General features: G+C 42.2%; 2 long non-coding RNA genes across 3 annotated transcripts in view; one reads left to right on the forward strand and one right to left on the reverse strand.

Annotated features, from left to right (window-relative positions):
- Positions 1-19,515, reverse strand: part of LOC142301599 (uncharacterized) — a 135,871-nt gene extending 116,356 nt beyond the window's left edge. The window contains exons 1-2 of the long non-coding RNA XR_012752842.1: positions 19,460-19,515; positions 13,754-13,889 (exon numbers count right to left, since the gene is read on the reverse strand). This is a non-coding gene — a long non-coding RNA (uncharacterized LOC142301599). The remainder of the gene's footprint in view (positions 1-13,753; positions 13,890-19,459) is intronic.
- The window catches only part of LOC142301603 (uncharacterized), a 438,325-nt gene that overhangs the window by 229,865 nt on the left and 187,470 nt on the right, over positions 1-20,990 (forward strand). For both annotated transcript variants that reach the window (XR_012752844.1, XR_012752843.1), the window contains exon 2: positions 13,450-13,552. This is a non-coding gene — a long non-coding RNA (uncharacterized LOC142301603). The remainder of the gene's footprint in view (positions 1-13,449; positions 13,553-20,990) is intronic.

The raw sequence follows: 20,990 nt of genomic DNA on the forward strand, positions 1-20,990 counted from the left end.
AACGCCAGACCTGGAACCCTCCACACGGACTGTTACAAGGTAGGACCCCCACAACTATTCTTTGTGAGCAACATAAGAATCATGTGTCTAAATGGTGTTTATATATATACTAGAAGGTGGCCCGATTCTACGCATCGGGTATTCTAGAATTTACGTATTGTGTAGTTAATGTATGATTTTTGTTATATATATAGATGTTGCGGTGTTGTTTGTGTGTTGCGTTGTTTGTAGAGCGCTGTGTGTCTGTAGCGTTGTGTGTGTGTTGCGCGGTTTGTGTGGGTGTGGTGTGTGTGTGTGTTTTTTGGGGGGAGGTATGTTTTGTGCAATGTATGTGTTGTGCGGTATGTGCGTATATTTGTGTGTGCCGCGGTGTTTGTGTGTTGGGTGTTGTGTGTGTGCGGCGTTGTCTGTGTGTGTGGGTGTCTGTGTAGGGCAGTGTTTGTGATTCCCAGTGTGTGTGTGGTGTGTTGTGCAGTGCGTGTGTGGCGGTGTGTGTGTGTGTGTGTGTTTTGGGGGGAGGTGTGCACCCCCCATCGTGCTCCATCCCCCATGCTGCGCACCCCCCATCGTGCTCCATCCCCCATGCTGCGCACCCCCCATCGTGCTCCATCCCCCATGCTGCGCACCCCCCATCATGCTCCATCCCCCATGCTGCGCACTCCCCATCGTGCTCCATCCCCCATGCTGCGCATTCCCGATCGTGCTCCATCCCCCATGCTGCGCACTCTCCATCGTGCTCTATCCCCCATGCTGCGCACTCCCCATCGTGCTCCATCCCCCATGCTGCGCACTCCCCATCGTGCTCCATCCCCCATGCTGCGCACCCCCCATTGTGCTCCATCCCCCATGCTGCGCACTCCCCATCATGCTCCATCCCCCATGCTGCGCACTCCCCATTGTGCTCCATCCCCCATGCTGCGCACTCCCCATCGTGCTCCATCCCCCATGCTGCGCACTCCCCATCGTGCTCCATCCCCCATGCTGTGCACCCCCCATCGTGCTCCACAGTCACACATCAGACAGTATACACACACACATCTGATCGCATACACTCACACACACACCCCACTTCTCCCTGTGCCCACCGGTGAGCGGTCCCAGCAGCTGTGCTGCACGCCGTGCTCCTCTGCCGACACTCACAGATCTGATCGCATACACTCACACACACATACTCACACATCAGAACACACTCACACATATCCTATCGCATACACGCACACACACTGACGATATCGCATATACGCGCTCACACAATCACAACATCCGGAGATACCACATGCTTCCGGCCATGTGATCCTCCGGCAGGTCCTGGAAGGTCACTGCACGCACAGTATCGCCGCCGAGAAGCAAGCAATATCACGGGATGTTGTGAGTGTGTGGATGCGATCTGATGTGTGTGTGAGGTGTGTGTGTGTCTGTTCTTATGTGTGTGTGTGTGTTCCGCCGCTGCAGGACCTTGATGCGCTCACCTGGGAGCCGGTGTACGCTGGTAACCATGCTACAATATTACTCGATGTGTTCCATGGTTACTAGCGTACCCCGCCCCCCGCTCGCATGGGAGCCCACACCAGCGTACACCGGCGTACGCTGATGTGGGCTCCCGGGGGTACAGCACTCACCTGGAAGTCGGTTCGGGGAATGCGTGCGAGGGGCGGGGCCAGAGCGAGCGTGCAATGCATGAGGGGGGCGGGGCGTGGCCAAGTTGCCAATGCGTGCAAGGGGCCGGGGTGAGAGGCCAATCCGTGCGAGGGGGCAGAGGCGAGGCGAGCGGCCAATCCTTGCGGGGGGGTGGGGCCATGGCGAGCCCAGCGGCCAATCCGCTGTTTGTCACCGTAAGGACACAGGACACAATTTTGGAGGAAGACAGACAGACAGACAGACAGAATAAATAAGGCAATTATTTATATAGATCTGTACTTTAGACACTGGTTGCTGTGGTTCCCTATGGTTACTCCTTGCCCCATTGTGGGACAGCAACTAGGTATGTGTCTTTTATCTTGGGGACAGAGGAAGGATTGGTCCCTTATTATATGAAATCACAAATGGATCCCCTTTTGCTTATACAGGACTTTTGGTTATATGTACCCCTTCTTCTAACACTGGAGGCTGCATAAGTGATTATATTGCCACTGGTAAGTGGCTGACCATTTGAAAATATTCACTTCGGCTGATGCGCATAAGGTATTGCCCTACGGCTCTATTCTATCTATACATCCCTTATGTTGTCCTAATTATTTTAGTGTTAATCTGGGTCCTCTGTATCATTGTCTCCCTAGGTCCTCTTCCTTTCTTTTAGCAAATTGACTCTGTTGGTGGCTATACATACAGCCACACCCCTCAGCCACTGTTCTGAGTGATATAAATATGGTCCAGGGTGGATTAAGCACAATTATTCCAGGTAATTTAATACTGGGGACTGATTATGGAATCATTATAATGTACTTAGTTGCATACGTGTCCCCAAATGCCATAATCAGGGAGCAAATTGGTGTCTGATTTCTCTTGATAGTGTCCAGCAGTTTTGTGGATATCATTAATTTCTGAGTAACACAGGAACCACCATTTAGAAAGGTACTGTCTCTTGATGTATGGTCCTTATTCCAGGGAGAATGGTTGTTACTTTTGGAAAATATATCAATAATGTGTTTACCTACATAGGTGAAAAATTCATCCTGACAAGCCCCATGATAGACCAGCTGAGTAGGCAGCACATTAACTTCCTATACTCCCTTGAAGTGGAAAATCCACTACTGTTGGTCAGTATCGGTGTTCATTATGTACACCTACACTCGCTATTTAAATGGATCTTTGGACCTGTAACTAATGTGGGTTTTATTTTGTTGTCTTTGTCACAGATTTGTTCAAAAACGGAAATTTCTTTCAAGAAAATGTTGAAAAGCCCCTGATGAGCCCCTGAATATTGATATTGACAAGGGCGAAACGCGTCGGGCATTTCTTGAATTGTTTTCATAAAATATGTGACTTATCTATCTGTTTCTGCTACTGAGCACATAGACCTTTGAATATCTGACGACTCCCCCAAGGCCCCGAATCCCTACCCATCTGAGTGGTGATACAGACAAATTAGCCACTGTGGACTGAGCACTTCTTCCTCACTGTGGTGTTACCGCTTTAGGGGTTGATCCTTTCTGAGAGGGAATACACTCATAATCTAGTAGGGAGGGCATTTCCTAGGGATAATCGTCGTGGAACGGGGGCGTCTTCACATCCAGGACGCCGACCCCCGTATTTAGGAAGGGAAAGGATAGGGTAAGATTATCTTTCCTCTCTCCTTCTTGAACTTTTAATTGTTTGTTATGTACGTACTTTTGATACTAATAAAATTATACGGTTTTATATACAAAGTAGTAAGTTTCTGGTTGTGGTAAATATCTACTTTAAGCATCCATAATTGGTATATAATTGATAACAGGTTCCACCAATCACAATTGCTCTCCCTCCCATCACAGTGGCCCATGCTCATTAGAGACTTCAATACAAAATATAGGGTCGGGATCTGAACATTGTCACTATTCAATGTTTTAGTTCCTGAAACAAAATAAAGTATGAGTATAAAAGAACCCAAAGTCTAGTGTGAATATTGCAAGGTATTTTTTTTACTGTAACTGCAGTTCTATTATTGGACAAAAAAACGAATATTACAAGTGAAAATGATAAGCTTTGCAATATATCTTATTAAAGAAATCAGCTTCTTCCCACTCCTGATTTGAACTTCCTTTTACAGATTTTTCAGTTCTTGGGTAAAATCTGTCTTCAGTGAATACAGACTTTCCCATATACACAGAGAGGAGATGGCAGTTGGTGTAAGATTCTATGGAAATCTGGAACTGTTGTTTCAAGAGAATTTGCAATAGGTCTGTGTCTGCCTCCAGCTCTGCTCTTCCTGCCTTCTCTCTCCAAGCACAAATTGTCATCTATCGCAGTAATAGGAAAACATGTCTTCACTGAATACAGATTTTCCAGATTTTACCCTTGAATTAATAGTGACAGATCAATGCAGGAAGTGAAAGAAGCAAATTTCACTGGTAAGGGCTATTTTTCATGAGTATTATTCATTTATGAAATGATAATTACTCTTTACCACTTATTATCATTTATTAAAAATAGAGAAAAAATGGAAAAAATACGTTCAACACAAAAACCTGATTTAAAAGGAAGCTGTCTGTAGGTTTCTGCTATGTAATCTAATGACAGCATGCTGTAGAGGTTAAAACATAAACTGAATTAATAGACGTGTCACTTATCAGGCTGTGGGCTGTTGTTTACTTGAAGTTTTAAAGCAGGAGATTATTATTTCCCTGACTAGGTGTCACACGCCTGCTAGACCGACTATGTCCCCTCATCTGATAAGCAACTCACTGTCCAATATACAATATATACAGAGAGCTGTAGTGTGGGCGGGGAAAACCTATTTAAAGGGAACCAATCACCAGGATTTTCGTATATAAGCTAAAGCCAGTGCTATACTGGCACTATCAGGCTGATTCAATACATACCTGTAGTGGTCGTCTCGGATGTTCAGGCTTTCAAATCCAAGAAAGTAAAATTTAAAAAAAATTGTCAGCTGCTTAAAGCGGGCTTTACACGCTACAATATATCAAACGATAAGTCGTCAGGGTCACGTCGTTAGTGACGCACATCCGGCCTCGTTTGACATATCATAGCGTTTAACACAAATGAGCGACTGTGAACGAGCAAAAATACTCACCTTACCGTTGCTCGTTGACACGTCGCTCATGTTCAAAATATCGAACGTCCTTCTGTGCTCCGGTTGTTCGTTGTTCTCGAGGCAGCGCACGTCGCTACATTTGACACCCCAGGAATGATGAACTGCAGCTTACCTGCAGCCGCCGCCAATGCGGAAGGAAGGAGGTGGGCGGCATGTTTATGTCCCGCTCATCTCCGTCCCTTCGCTTCTATTGGCCGGCCACTGTGTGACGTCACTGTGACGCCGAACGTCCCTCCCCCTTCAGGAAGAGGATGTTCGCCGCCCACAGCGAGGTCATTTGGAAGGTAAGTACGTGTGACAGGGGTTACGACTTCTGGTCACATGAGTATGACCTCACACAGGTCCGACAACAGACAAAGTGAATCATTTGTATAATATTTATGCTAATTCTAACGGGGGGAGGGGATATTTATGAATATATTATCTGCTCCATTGCAACTGCCACTCAACGAGCAGCTAATTTTATAAAGTTTACTTTTTTGGATTTCAAAACCTAAACATCCGAGCTGACCACTACAAGTATAGAATCAGCCTGATAGTGCCAGTATAGCACTGGCTTTAGCTTATATACAAAAATCCTGGTGACTGGTTCCCTTTAAGGCAACAAAGTTGGATTTACTGGTAATGTTTTCTTAACTGGGACCCCATGTGTCTTGTGCTTTGCACAGAAAACTATTTTCGTCACTAGGTAGATTTTACTGAACAGGATATCTTATAGTATCTAAAGAAAAGAATTGAGCTGTCTCAAAAGATAAATGATATCACATTTTTTTAGGTGCATTGCCTAAAATAACCGCTCCCATGTAACACATTACAGGAGATTGCATGAGGAAGGGATGGATCACTTGATCTACAGACAGGCTTCCACAAAGGTCTTGCATCTATCACATCACAATGTATAGCACAGTTATAGCCTGTATAAAAGCAGAGGCAGGGAATGCAGCAGCTGTTTTTTGGTGAATTTGGATCGTGTGAGCTTACAGCATAGCCATAATAATAGGAAGAGAAAGCCATAAACATTGATGGAACTGCACAGATATTAGGTAACAACACAGCAGTGAAGAAAATTACAGTGCGGGTGAAGACTAATAGTGTCATACATGGTTTTTAAGACAGTTTGAAGCTTTCCAGTACTTTTAATTTGTGGAGAATCTATTTGCTGCATATTTTGGGCTAAAATTCAGTCAATCTGTTGAATTTGAATTCAGATTGGCTCAATTTGACCTATTGGGGGTTTAATATATTTAAAAATAATGTATTTTTTTATCTTAATTAAATTTATCTTTTTCTGCTTTTTTTTAAACTCTAAATCATTTCAGTATAGAGTGGAGAGTTATGTTTTTTATTGTTGCCAAAATTGAACATTTTATTCCGCAGCCTTAGAGATAAAAATAAATCTATTAGCTGAGAGCTGACAAAAGCTCAGTTTCTGATTACTGCAGCAGCTGCTTCCGAAAGGATGGCTATACTAAGCAAAGCTTTCAATGACAGATACCAGGGGCACAATGACATGGAGTACGGGTTCTGTTATATTTATTACAAAGCAAGTGCCATCAACAGTCCTGGATTATTACTATACAGTCCATGAAGTCTGTTACAAAAATAACCCACATTATCAAATGTCAAATTTTGGAAGATTGTCAAAAACATATGTATTATATTAATTGGATCTCAAGAAATTATTGAATAATGTTACTATTAGTGATGGGCGAGTACTAAAATGCTTATATTTTCTAATGCTTCGGTGCTCGTCTCGAGTAACGAGCAAAATGAAAGTCAATGGAAAACTCAAGCATTTTTCTGGATGACCCCCCGGGAGGTTTGGGGGGGGGGGGTCGGGGCTGAAAATCACTGAAATGGATGGAAACACCACTGAAATGGAATGGGAACAGCACAGAGAAGACGCCTGGATAAATTACTGACACCCAATCAATGCTGAAAACAATGTTGTCAGGGTATTACACCACTTTAACAGTCTGACAATAAAAAATACAAAACCAAAGAAGAAATAGATTTTAAAGGACAAAATGTTAGGAAACATTCTTTTCTATATAATAGCACTAGCTGTAGTACCCGAGCGTTGCCCAGTATAGTAACTGCCTCTGTCTCTCTCCCAGTCTCTGTCTGTCTTTCTCTGTGTGATTGTCTGTGTCTATCTCTCTGTCTGTCTCTGTATCAGTCTCTCTGTCTCTCTCTATCTCTGTCTGTGTGTGTATGTCTGTCTCTATCTCTGTCTGTTTGTCTCTCTTTATCTGTCTGTCTCTCTCTATCTCTTTCCCCATCTGTCTCTTTCCCCGTCTGTCTCTTTGCCCGTCTGTTTCTTTGCCCGTCTGTCTCTGTCTGTCTCTCTCTTTCTCTTTCCCTGTCTGTGTCTGTCTGCCTCTGTCTCTTTGTCTCTCTGTGTCTCTCTCTATCCGTCTCCCCACCGATATCATATTACCTCACTCATAAGCATGTTATACTATTATGAATGTCTTTCGTTCCTATAGCAACCAATCAGAGCTGCTAATAATAACCTGTGGCTTCCAGCTCCATTGACTCTAATGGAGGCATGGTTTTTGGAGAGTAACTGTAAAGCGCGTGGTTAAATTTTCCTGTCACAACATAGTCTATGACGTTCCCTGAGTCACATGAGGCGTCTGTGCAAAATTTTGTAATTTTACATGCAACGGTGCAAATTCCTTTAGCGGACATACACACATACATACATACACATGTACTCAGCTTTATATATTAGATGTATATAAAAAAAATTAAAGCAGAAAAGAAATGACCTTCTCCACCCCGTGTGGCTATATTCACACTTAGCGTTCTCTCAAAAACGCAGCAGTTTTCCATTTAAGTTAGAACAATAAACAATCATGTGTATTAGCATCATGAAATATCATTGTTTTTCCTGGGGCTGTAAAATCAACTTTTAGCTGGCATCAAACTAATTAAAAACACTGCCAAAAAAGCTACAAAAGTGCAACGTGTGAACATAGCCTTAATAGCCAGGGCATCGGTCACCGTGTTTCCTCGTCGCCTATGACTACAGTAGATGACAGAGGGGAAAATAAAACTACACCTACCAGTAGTCACGAGTGAATGTAGTTTTAACATTTTACTGTGCTGTCTGTGCATGTGTTTTGTGTGATAAGTTCAGACAGATCTTGTTTAATTTATGAAGGAGGGATTCAAACTCACAAAGCAAAAACTGGCAAAAATTAGAAGGAAGAGGGACAGAGGGACACTGATACAGGACCTCATACACATACTGCTAAAATTGTGAGGTAGTGGGACTGCTACACTCATAAAGGCTATGCACTAACTGCAAGGACTAACCAAGATTAGAAGCTTAGAAGGAGGAACCGTAATACCCCCTCGAAGACACATAGAGGAGGGCCTCAGACAATATTTTTGACCATTTTTAAGGAGTAGCACTCCTAGACTGGTAAAGGTTATCCATGAAGTACAAGGGCTGCCAAAATTTAGAAGGAGTGACTGTAATATAGCCAGCAAGAGATGTAGAGGAGAGACTCTGATTCTATTCAGGTACAATATTACAGAGAATCTAAACTGGCAAAGGCACTCCGTGGAAGGCCTAGCTGGAATTCTAAGGACAGATTGTAATCTAAGAGATGGAGAGGAGGGCCTCTGACTATATTTTATGTCAATTCTAATAGGATTGACACTCCTACCCTGTTACAACCTATGAACTCATTGCAAGGATTATCTAAAATTCCAAGGAGGCATTCATAAGCAATAGAATAGATGTAGGTCTGAAAAGGACTTTCCGTTTTATGTAGCAGCAGCAAGGACTGTAACTTAATAAACTTTGCCTGTATGTTTCTAAAGCAAAATATCCCTTCCACAACTCTCCCAAAACTAACTGCCGCTAAGAACAGTATTATTAGAGAATAGAATAGATTTGAATTAGCCCTGAAAAGTACTTTAGTAGTTAGCATAGCAGCAGCGGCAAGGAATGTAAGGCTAGAATCCCTGCCTACATACCTCTAATACACTATCCCTTCTCCAGCAGTTTGCCCTACACTAAATGCAAATAAAAGCAGTATTATTATGGAATAAATAGATATTTTTTTACATTGAAGCAACAAGGTCTGTATGCTAGGTAGTGAAGCATATTCATGAGCTCTAAGTAACTGCTAGATCTGCAGCAGAGAAAACTTTGATGTTATCAAAATTATAGCAAACAATATAGTAAGTGACACATCATTGGATTTAGAATCACTGTCTCTACATGAGACCCCTCATTACTAATCTGTAAGTGAAGAGAAATAAAACACAAAACTCAGAAAAAACTCTTTATTTGAAATCAAATACCCCCGAAAACACCCAGTTGCAAGATAATCCACATGAGGTAACTCGACGATTCCAGCTTTGCTACATACATACCGAAGGCACAGTGTGTGGGCACAGAACATGTCTCACACTTTGGCTTCAGGGAGAGAACGACTGAGCCACAGAGATGAGTGGTGACATCACTCCGTTTATTTGCGGTCACAGCTGGAGGATCCCATAGTACTCCACCTGTGACCACAGGTAACCTGACCTCAGGTGACCTCATTAAACTCAGTCACTCATTTAACAGACTTGCATCTCCTGGCAGAAATCTGTGGGGGGGGGGGTGTCAACAGATGCAGATTTGGTGTTGAAATTTATACGCCATATTTGTGCTGAAAATCTACATCTGGCAAAAATCCCATAAAAAACAATGCAGTTTTGATGCAATAGCGATGCAATTTTTTGCCAGAAGATGCAGATTTGGTTCTGGAATATGGTGTAAACATTTCAGCAACAAATCTACATCTCTTGGTCCAAAAATACACAAAAACGGTTTTGACGCTTTTTCAGTGTGGGTTTTTTTGCCAGGATTTGCAAATTTGGTGCTGAAATGTCTATACCAGACTTCAGCACCAAATTTGCACCTCCTGGCAGAAAACTACACTGAAACGGTGTCAAAACTATTTTCATGTATTTTTTGGCCACTGGTGCTGAAATTTTCACACCATATTCCTGCTTCAAACCTGCATCTCCTGGCAAAAAATTGTATTACTATTGCATCAAAACTGCATCGTGCTGGGATGCATTTTTTGTTTTTTTTTTTTTTTTACAGAAGATGCAGATTTGGTGCAGGAATATGGTGTATAAATTTCAGCACTAAATCTGCATCTGTGTCGCCCACCTGTAGCAATCGCCTCAGGGACGTCACTCCACCTTCTGGGACGCCGCAGGGGCTCCACTTGATTACCGCTGGCAACAGGTATGTCAGGTTATTTACATCTGAGTCGTGACACCACTCTTGGTTTGCGGTCAGGGTTATAGGTGCCCGCTACTGCAGTTTAACGAGCGTCTGGGGCTGATGGGATCTGCAGTCGGGTGGTGTGGCCTCCCGAGAGTGAGGCTGGCCCCAGGGGCTCGGGTGTGTAGAACAACAGGTTGCAGAATAACTCAGTCACAGTCCAGAAAGTCTTTCAACTTGTCTACTCACTTTAAGATGGTTGGTGAGATAACCGGGCGATGCTGAGATTATACCAGGCAGGAACCAGGAACTCCTTCAAGCCAAACTGAGGGTAACCATTAACGTGCCTTCCTAGCACTCCTTTTGTTTCGGATAACCCCTTACTTGCAGTATCGTGGGATTCATCCAGGGAAGTCGCTACTGCCTTTTCTCCCCTTTCTGGCTCGTTTGCCGGCAGCGTGGACCAGGTGAGATGGCTTCTCGCTCCGTCTCCTTATGGGTCCCCCCTGTTGCTGCTGAGGCTCGAACTCTGTATCTTTGGTGAGGAACCTCTAGTCCCCTCACCGGCAGGTTTAGCAGATCAGTAAATGAATGTCTGGCTCCAGGGATCTGTTCCCTATGCGTGTCTAGTCACCAGCAGTCCCCGTACTCGATTGTCTCTCTTCAGGTGTCTTTCAGACTGACTTTCTGGTCCCTGTACTCCCCCGCTAACAGCTACCACACATGCAGGGTCTGACTAGCGTGGCTGTACATCTGCCTCTTTCAGTAACTTCTGTACACTGCTCCAGACTGGCTTGCTCCTCCTCATTCCTTACTGCCACTGCAACCTAGCTTCCAGCCCCTCCACTGCACCCCTTGCTGAGAATTGTAAGCTAACCTTTTCAGAGGCTACCCTCTAAGGTGTGGGAGACCTGGTTGCTATGTGTCTGTGTGTACACACCTCATTCTGGCCTTTTGGAATTACCTGGAAACACTGCCCCAGCATGGGTGCAGTACCCAGTGGTGCCTGACCAGGTCAGGGGTGCCACACATCTCTTGTCAAATAATGCAGTTTTCTGCCAGGTTTTATGAGTTCTGTGAACTCAGTGACCTCACCTGAGGTAAGGACACTGAATTTAATGAGGTCACCTGAGGTCAGTTTACATGCGTCACAGCCCGGGTACCGTGGAACCCCAGCATATAAACTGAGTGACATCATCGCTCATCGCTGCAGCGCAGTCATTCTCTGATTGAAGCCCCCAGCATGCGGACATGCAGTCACTTCAGTATGTAGCAGAGCTGGAATCATTGTGGGACCTTGTGTGGATTACGTCAGAACTGGGAGTTTTAAGGATTAATAAATTGGAGAAAAAAAGTGGATTTCTTGTATTATATTTCAAATAAAGGATTTTTTTGTTTTTGTGTTTTATTTATTTTCAATTACAGATTAGTAATGGGGCGTGTCTCATAGACCCTCCGCATTACTAGTCTAGGGCTTAGAGGGAGCTGTAAGCTGTCATTAACCCCTTAGTACCCTGATTGCCACTGTACTAGAGCAATTGAGATGATCCAGCTAATGGATTCGACAATCCAGGGTGGCTACAGGCTGCTATTTTTATATCCAGGATCTAATGTATTTTTTGAAACCCGGTTAGACCTGCCGATCCCGGGTATCTGTGGGTCCGCCAATCACTAGTCATTACTCATTAGGCATTTTTTGTGGATAGTCAAGGCATAAATTGCATAGAATACAATTTTTATGGTCTATGCAACAGAATGCGTCTAATTGTTTTCAGATATCTGATAAATTAATTCAGGGCAGAAATATAGCTATTGAAGGGTGGCTACAAGCAACTATCCAGAATAGACCTGCTAAGAGTTTCTCTGGGGAACCCAAAACATTTACAGTATGTATTAGCAAGACAGCACATTGATTTGAATATGAAGTGTAATCCTTTATTTCCTTGTAATGGTGTTGTAGGGAAATAGAGGATCTGCTCAGTTTAACCACATAAATTACTTGTGGTGTTTGCAGCATATTTCTGTGATACTTATTATTTAATTTGCACTTATGATTTGATGAAAAAAATGTGATAAAAAGCATGTTTGAGATTAAATTTGCAAAATTTTGAATGTTGCCAGTTTTAAAAACTGATAATAATTGTGAGAGTTATCTCGGAGTGGACGTAGCCAACAACCTCCGACAAAGCCGGTGTAGATTTCACATTCTGTTCTTAGAACATCCCTGGATTCACTAAATGTATTAGAAGGAAAAACATTTGTGCAATGTGCTCAAACCAACTAGCATAGGACTGAAACTTGAAATTTTGACTAAAATAAATAAAAAAAAAAAAAAGGATAAAGTCCATTGCACCGCAACAAGGTGTACCCAGTCAGAATGGTCCTATCTCTAGTATTTCACTGTATGTCTAAGGCCTCCTTCACACGTCCGTGAAATCACGCATATTTTTCACAGGCGTGTCAAAAGTACGTATTGCCCTCTGTGAGCCGTGTTTATGACACAAGTGTGTTCTCCATGTGTTATCCGTTATAACACACAGAGAACGGGAACTTTATGCTCTCCTGTCCCTGTCGTTGCTGTCTGTGGTGCTGATCTTCGGTCTCCGATCTTGCCGACTCCCCGCTGTCCCTGCTTCCGACACGTAGTGGAGTGAATATGCAATGAGCATAATGAGCAGGGGGCGGAAGCAAGTGCCAGCAGCAGCAGAGATAGCAGCGCTGGAGAAGGTGAGTACAGAAATTCTTTTTATTTCACAGACACATGTGTTTTCTCCGGTGGGTGTCACACAGATCACATCCGTGCGATCCATGTTCGGTCCGTGTGACACTCGTGATGCCGCAGAAAAATGGACATGTCTACGTGTGAGGCACACGGACACACGTATGCTCCACATGGACACACGGTCCATGGCAAAACACGCACGTGAGCGCAGACCCATTGATTTTAATGGGTCTAAGTGTGCCCGTGTCTCCGGCACATGAGGGAGTGGACCAAATACGTACCGGAGACACGGACGTGTGAAGGAGGCCTAAGGAGCTTAGCCATGTTCTTCTTCTCCTCACTGCCTTGTGTGTGATTGTAAGACAACTGTCTGCAGCAGAAGCATTCCTACTGTCCAAGTCAAAAGATTGTCTTAACCATCTCCCCTTTGTTCATTCTGCTAAGAGCTGGAGATGGAAATGATCAGCATGTGGTTAACCCTGTGTTCTGCCCAGGATTTCTACAAGACTGAAGGTCATATAATGATGTTCCAAACTAACAAACAGTGAAGGAATCCATATTTATGTTTTCATTTATTAATTCATTTGGAAGCCTTTAATTTCTTGGCATTTGGTCATTTTAACTTTTTCCTAACTCATTCCTACTCATATTAATTTCTTCACCTAAAGATGTTTTTATTGATATTGTCTGAATATGCAAAATCACTAATAAAACATTTTTTTTATTCCCCACCAGAGCTTTTATGGCGGATCTCTGAATGTCTGCTTGAAGCAATTTCTGAACCATAAACATCATGAATAAACAAAGCAGTCCCTTGTATGCAGGGGGAAAAAGAAGTGTAAGTACCAACATCTCCTTGTTCTCAAAGAGAGTTTACAAAAGAGAGAATTAGGATATAGACAACAAACAAGATGACCTTACGTGGATTTTGTAGTGACGTGATTAACTTTTCTGAGCTTTGTGTTGATGGAACTTATATTGTTACTATCAAGCATGGATTCTGTCAATGTCGTAGAAGAAACAAATAGATGGCACTTACCATAGCAGTAAAAACTTTTGTTTATTGTGTCCTCATTAAAATATAGCGACAGGGGATAGGATGCAGGTGACGAACGGGGGACAGGTATTTTGCACTTTTACAGCTCTTCCACGGGTCTTGACTTTCAAGCATGGTCCTGCAATCAAAAATTGGAGCTTTGTCATTGAGATTTGTCAAAATAGAAGCTTTGTCAATGTGCCACAGGTTGCACTGCTGGATATAGGAGCATTTTTTTTGGCAAGGCTACTATTACGTATGGTCTTTTAGCCGTTGGTGAACCAGCAGAAAAGCAGAAAACGATTTAGATAAACGGCACTGTTTTTTTACTGAAGCATCTTCTTCGGCGTCCTCTTAGTCATTTTAGCGATAGCTTTTCCACAGGCATCTCTCTTTTTTTTACATTCTATATATAAACTAGTGAATGGCTTTCATAAATGGAACCTGCTTGAAGAATGATTAGGTCACTTCTAGCTTCTTCATAGACTTTGAAGCCTGAAGTGCTTAAAAGAAGTTCAAAAAGATATGCACAGCAAGTCGTTTTGACATTTCAATGCAAATTTTAATTATTTTTTGCATGTTTTAAGCTCTTTTTCTGGTGGAATCCACCTTAAAAAGATGTCATGCGCACATACACTTAAGAGCTACATAGTATTCTTCTTTACAGATATATTGTACAGGTACATAGAGATATCACTCTATGTACCTGTGTACTTCTATACTCTTGATGTGTAAAATAAAAGTCAAAATATTTTTTTCCTATAAGATGTTAAAAAAAAATTAAAATATAACCAATGACAATAATCACAATTTTTACTATGCTTTTTTTTTAAATTATTATTATTATTATTATTTATTATTATAGCGCCATTTATTCCATGGTGCTTTACAAGTGAAAGATAAATAAATAAAGATAAAGATAAATAAATAAAGATAAATAAATAAATATCACAGAACAGTAAGTCACAGGGAAGTATTTGGTATCCCAGTAATCTTAAAAACCTGTAAACATATTATTTAAGGTGATTAGTAATAAAAAATGGCATCACTGGTTGTTTTCTCCATTTAGTACATAAAGCTAGCGCAAATGTAACTGTTAAATATATGTTTACCAAAATTGTTCTTAAAAAAATTATAGTTGATCTCGCAAAAGAAACCAAAGCCTCATATAGTGAAATTCATGTAAAAATGAAATAGTATGCCTGTTAAAATAAAGAATTTAAAAATAAAAATAATCTGATCATCTGAGCAAATGCATCACAAAAATCTCATTGTGTATATAAGTGTATTTTATGTATATATTTGTCTTATTTATGCTTGTGTAAATTTGTGAATTATGTATGTATAGGGATGTCGCCCCTATGAACAGTTAAGCATGTTACGCCTTTAAGAGACAGTGCTCCCCTGTGTTCTGTGTTTTGTGTACTAGCTGGCAGAGTCAGCACTCCCCCCTGAACTGTGCAGTTGGACGATACCTGCCCAAAAAGTGCGGGAAGCTGAGAAAGGGCGGAAGAAGAGTTTAGGGCGAGAGCAGGAGAAGTTGGATTGCCTCAGAGAGGAGAGCTTACCAGAGAGACTATCCGAGAATGATGGCTGAGAGATAGGCACAGTGCTGCGTTGCAAGAGACATTATCAGCTTGACCATGAGAGAGCCTTATAGGAGCCAGTACTGGATTGGAAAGTTTCTTAGGTCAGTGACTCCACCAGTGAGAAGAGATGCCACCCATAGGAGACAAGCACCCTAGGTCCTCGATCATGGAGAAGTTCCCCCTACCCTAGAAAGTGTGCACCAACAAGCCACTCAAATGCCACAAAATCTAGATCCAGGGAGTAGACTTTGCCTTCCCTACTGGTACCGTGAGTCCCTTTACTGATGCACCCTTCCGATAGTGTATAGTGTAGGTCTCAGTATCAAGATTGCGATACCCGCGCAGCCTGAGTAACGGATGCCAGTTAGTTGTAATCATAATGTAGTTTTTAGCCTAATTTGTGTACCAAAGTTGTATTTGTGTCTGTAATAGTTGGGGTACCATAGTTTTTTGAGACCCAGCTAGAACCTGCAAGAGTTTGTATACTTTATTAAATTTTAAGGGGTTTACAATAACAGGGGAGGGGGTAATTTAAGTATTTAAAATGCATTCTTAAAAATATTGTTGAAAGAACAAAGAAGGGGAAGAGAAAGGGAAGAAAGGGTAGGCTAAAAGTGGATGGAGAAGGGGTATTGGAGGAGAGGTGGGAATGGAAGGAGTTAAGGAATATAAGGGGGGAGGAGAAAGGGAAGGAGGCAATTTGTTAAGTTTCAAAGTCAAGCAAGATTATAAACTCGTATATTCATTTAGCACAGTAAATAAACACATTCGGAAATAACATATTACATTTATATTATTTAGAGAATGTCAAGGAATTAAGTCAAAACAAGGTTTGGCATGTATTTCTGGGACCAAAGAGACCATCTTATTTTATATCTTTCATAGTTTTTTTCGTTTAACGCAATATTATACTCATATAAATTATGAGCTGAAACCCTGTCCGTAACTTCTGAAATAGATGGGATTCTTTCTTCTCTCCAGTTGGCTGCTAATAAATTCTTAATAACTAAGAAAAAATGACAGACAATGTATCTATATTTTTTCTCGTATTCTTCTAACCCTATGGAAAGAATAACCAATTCTGGAGTAAGATTTATATCTTTTGTAGTTAATTGCTTTAAGAGGTCTCTGACTTTCTTCCATAAGGATTTAAGTAAAGGACATCCCCAGAAAATGTGGATAAAGGATCCATTTTTCCCGCAACCTCTCCAACATAGTGGTGAGTTTTTAGTAGAAAACTTGCACAACTTTGGAGGGGTATAGTACCATCTGGAAAACACTTTATAATATGTCTCCTGAAGAGAAGCACAGGTTGCAGTTGCATAAGTTGTTTCCAGAGCTTGTTTCCATGTACTTACAGGGAATTCCTTGTGCAAATCTTTCTCCCAATTATTTAGGTTTAGCTTTTTCTGAAATTCATAATCTTCATTTAGCAAGGAATATATATTACTGGTTTTCCAAATAATTTGGTATAGTGGATTATTCAATAAATTTATTAGGGGTTTAGGAAGCTGAAATCTAGGTTTTTTGTTTGTAAGAAAATATTCTATACGGTACCAATTTTTTTTCTCTTTATTTGGGATTTTGAATTTACTTTGCATGTTTTTGAAGGGCAAGATTTTGTTATTTTCTATTAGATCGAGAAAATTGTTTATGTTGTATTGTTTCCATTTTATTATGTTCATTTTGGGAGTCAGAATTTGTATTGTTGTAATTAGGCAACATTTAATATCCTCCAAAGGTACATTATCTTTCATCAATGTTTTTAATAGGGATTTCCATGCCCGTAGTTCTGCTTTACTTGTTTGCAATTTAGTTAATGTTTTTGTGTGTTTAAAAGTTGGCCAAAATGATATCTGATTTGGGAATGTTTTGATTATAATGTTTTTCTATATGTAGCCAACTATTTTTAAATTCAGTAATTAGACTATTTTGGGTCTTTTTAATGAGACTAGTTAAATAATAAGCGTAAATATTTGGTAAACCTAGGCCTCCATTCCTCTTATATTTACATAAGATTTTTTGGGAAATGAATAGTGATAACTGAGATTGTAGTTTCTGGATCCAAGGCTTAAGCGGGTTTTACACGCTGCGACATCGCTAGCGATTGCTAGCGATGTCACGTGCGATAGCACCCGCCCCCGTCGGTGGCACGATATGTGGTGATCGCTGCCGTAGTGAATATTATCGCTACAGCAGCATCACACGCACATACCTGTGCAGCGACCTCGCTGTGACGGCCAAACAATCCCTCCCTCAAGGGGGAGGTGCGTTCGGCGTCACAGCGACGTCACCGCAACATCACTATGCGGCCGGCCAATAGAAGCGGAGGGGCGGAGATGAGCGGGACGTAACATCCCGCCCACCTCCTTCCTTCCGCATTGCCGGTGGAGGCAGGTAAGGAGATGTTCATCGTTCCTGCGGCGTCACACACAGCGATGTGTGCTGCCGCAGGGACGACTAACAACATCGTACCTGCTGCAGCAACGATATTAAGGAAATGAGCGACGTGTCAACGAGCAATGATTTTTCACATTTTTGTACTCGTTGATCGTCGCTCATTTGTGTTACATGCTGCGATGTCGGTAACGGCGCTGGATGTGTGTCACTACCGACGTGACCCCAACGATATATCGTTACCGATATCGCAGCGTGTAACGCACCCTTTAGGAATTATTGTTGTTAAGCATCGGAATAGGTATAGAATTTTCGGCAAAATAATAGATTTATATGATAAGACCTTTCCCATCCATGAAACTTCAGTCATCTTTAAATTTTTCAATTCATTAGTAATTCTTAGTATAACGGACCCACTAGAGCCACTTAGAAATACAATTAATATTCTGGATGATTTCTCAGCTGTATCATATTATAAAATCAATTATTCTAAGGGGTACTTTACATGTTGCGACATCGCTACCAATATATCGTTGGGGTCACAGTTGTTGTGACGCACATCCTGTGCCGGTAGCGACATCGCAATGTGTAAATCCTAGGAGCGACGATGAATGAGCGCAAAACAGTCAAAAATCGCAGATCTGTGTCACGTCGTTCATTTTCATAATGTCGCTCCAGCTGCAGGTACGATGTTGTTTGTCGTTCCTGCAGCACCACACATTGCTGTGTGTGAAGCCGCAGGAATGACAAACATCTCCTTACCTGCGTCCATCATCAATGCGGAAGGAAGGGGGTGGGCGGGATGTTACGTCCCGCTCATCTCCGCCCCTCCGCTTCTATTGGCCGGCCGCCTAGTGGCGTTGCATTGACGTCGCAGTGACGCCAAACGCACCTCCCCCTTGAAGGAGGGATTGCTTAGCGGTCACCACGATGTCGCCGACAAGGTATGTGCATGTGAAGCTGCCATAGCGATAATGTTCGCTACGGCAGCGATCAACACATATCGCATGTGCGACGGGGGCGGGTACTATCGTGCTCAACATCGCTAGCCGATGCTAGCGATGTCGCAACGTGTAAAGTACCCCTAAGTCCCAAATTTTGGGTTATAGCATAGACCCTGATTTAAAAGATTATATTGAGAAGGAATTTGCCTTCAAGTGTGAAACTGAAAACTGCAATATTTAGGGATATAAATCACAAACCCAACCCAAAAAATTGTATCTATGAACATTACCGCATTATTAAACAACATCCAAAATGAACCTGGAAGAGTTTGTTACCTTTACTGTTGACATAACAGATTTTTCCAATGAATTGCATTCTATTTTCCTGTCCAGGAATAAAGCTGTTCCCTTCTTTCTGCATCCTCGTCTCCTGTACCAAAATTTAACTCTGCCCTGTGGAGGTACATTTCACCTTTGCTACATATACAGTATATCTTACAAAAAAATGCCGGTATATCCCTTCCGACATTTTTCAACTTCCATAGCAAGGTATCTTCTGGGGAAAAAATATCTAATATATAAAACTTAGTGTATGTACGTATGTATGTGTGTATGTGTGTGTGTGTTTGTCCACTAAACGAATCCACACCGTCGCCTTTACAGTGACCAAATTTTGTACAGCCGCCTCATTTGACTCAGTGAACATCATAGACTCTGTTTTAAGGGGAAATTTTAACCTCGTACTTTACAGTTAATCACCAAAAAACCCGCTTACTTACTGTTTGGATGTGTGAGGTAATATATTGGCTGTTTTGACAGTTAGCCTAGATATTTATCAGGTGGCCTATAGCAACCAATCACAGCTCTGCTTCTATATTGCTACAAATCATTAATAGGGGCTCTAATTGGTTGCTATAGGCAACGAAGGACATTCTTAGTAAAAGACAACTTATGTGCCAGTAGATATGATTTCGGTGGTGAGAGGGAGAGTGGGAGAGAGGGACAGTGGGTGAGATTGCGAGAGGGACAGTGGGTGAGCTTGCGAGAGGGACAGTGGGTGAGATTACGAGAGGGACAGTGGGTGAGATTGCGAGAGGGACAGTGGGTGAGATTGCGAGAGGGACAGTGGGTGAGATTGCGAGACGGACAGTGGGTGAGCTTGCGAGAGGGACAGTGGGTGAGATTGCGAGAGGGACAGTGGGTGAGCTTGCGAGAGGGACAGTTGGTGAGCTTGCGAGAGGGACAGTGGGTGAGATTGCGAGAGGGACAGTGGGTGAGATTGCGAGAGGGACAGTGGGTGAGATTACGAGAGGGACAGTGGGTGAGATTGCGAGAGGGACAGTGGGTGAGCTTGCGAGAGGGACAGTGGGTGAGATTGCGAGAGGGACAGTGGGTGAGATTGCGAGAGGGACAGTGGGTGAGATTGCAAGAGGGACAGTGGGTGAGATTGCGAGAGGGACAGTGGGTGAGATTGCGAGAGGGACAGTGGGTGATATTGCGAGAGGGACAGTGGGAGAGAGGGAGAGTGGGAGAGAGGGAGAAAGAGAGAGTGGAAGACAGTGAGTGAGAGACTTTATTACTATCCCTCCCGGACAACGACAGGTACTACAGCTAGTATATTTTATATGTTCTGTAATGACAGAAATTCCTAACAGAGGCGTGCAAAGTGCTGCACAGCCTCAACAAATACAAAATATATAAACCTTTGTACTGTAAAAGCCAAAAACGTCCAGATATAAAACAAACTATTTAAAAAAAGATATATGACCAAAAATACATGCATTTCTAAAAAAATAAAATTCAATGTATTTCCATGCAGGTGTCTTTTTTTCATTAGACAATTAGTATGACTTAGATTATTTCAGAGCTGATTGTTTTAGTAGAATGGATAACATGGTGACTGCAGGTAAACCTTAAAGCTAGAAATTATTTTTGGAAATTTGAGAGCTGTCCCTCAACATTTACTGCAAGTCATGTACCTCAACTACTGGCAGCAACAGTTTTTATACTTGCATCGATGAATAAAAGCCTTGCATGCTGTGAAGCAATCTGTACCCAAGTTTGCTCTTGAATCCGGCTTCCTTGTGTCAATAGGTGAAAAGTAGGAGGTGAAAATCACAGTAGGAAGTTAGAAAGGTTATTTTCCATGCTGAGATATCAGCCTTCCTAATTTCAGCTTGGTACCGTTATACAGAATTAAATGTTTTTACCATCCCTTCTGCAGCTGTGAGAATTACTGGTCCATTTCCAGTGAGATATACAGAGATTATATACCTACAGCTGTGCTCATTCTATACCTTAGGATGACAA

Source organism: Anomaloglossus baeobatrachus, chromosome 1, assembly GCF_048569485.1.
Source record: "Anomaloglossus baeobatrachus isolate aAnoBae1 chromosome 1, aAnoBae1.hap1, whole genome shotgun sequence".
NCBI classification, from domain to species: domain Eukaryota; kingdom Metazoa; phylum Chordata; class Amphibia; order Anura; family Aromobatidae; genus Anomaloglossus; species Anomaloglossus baeobatrachus.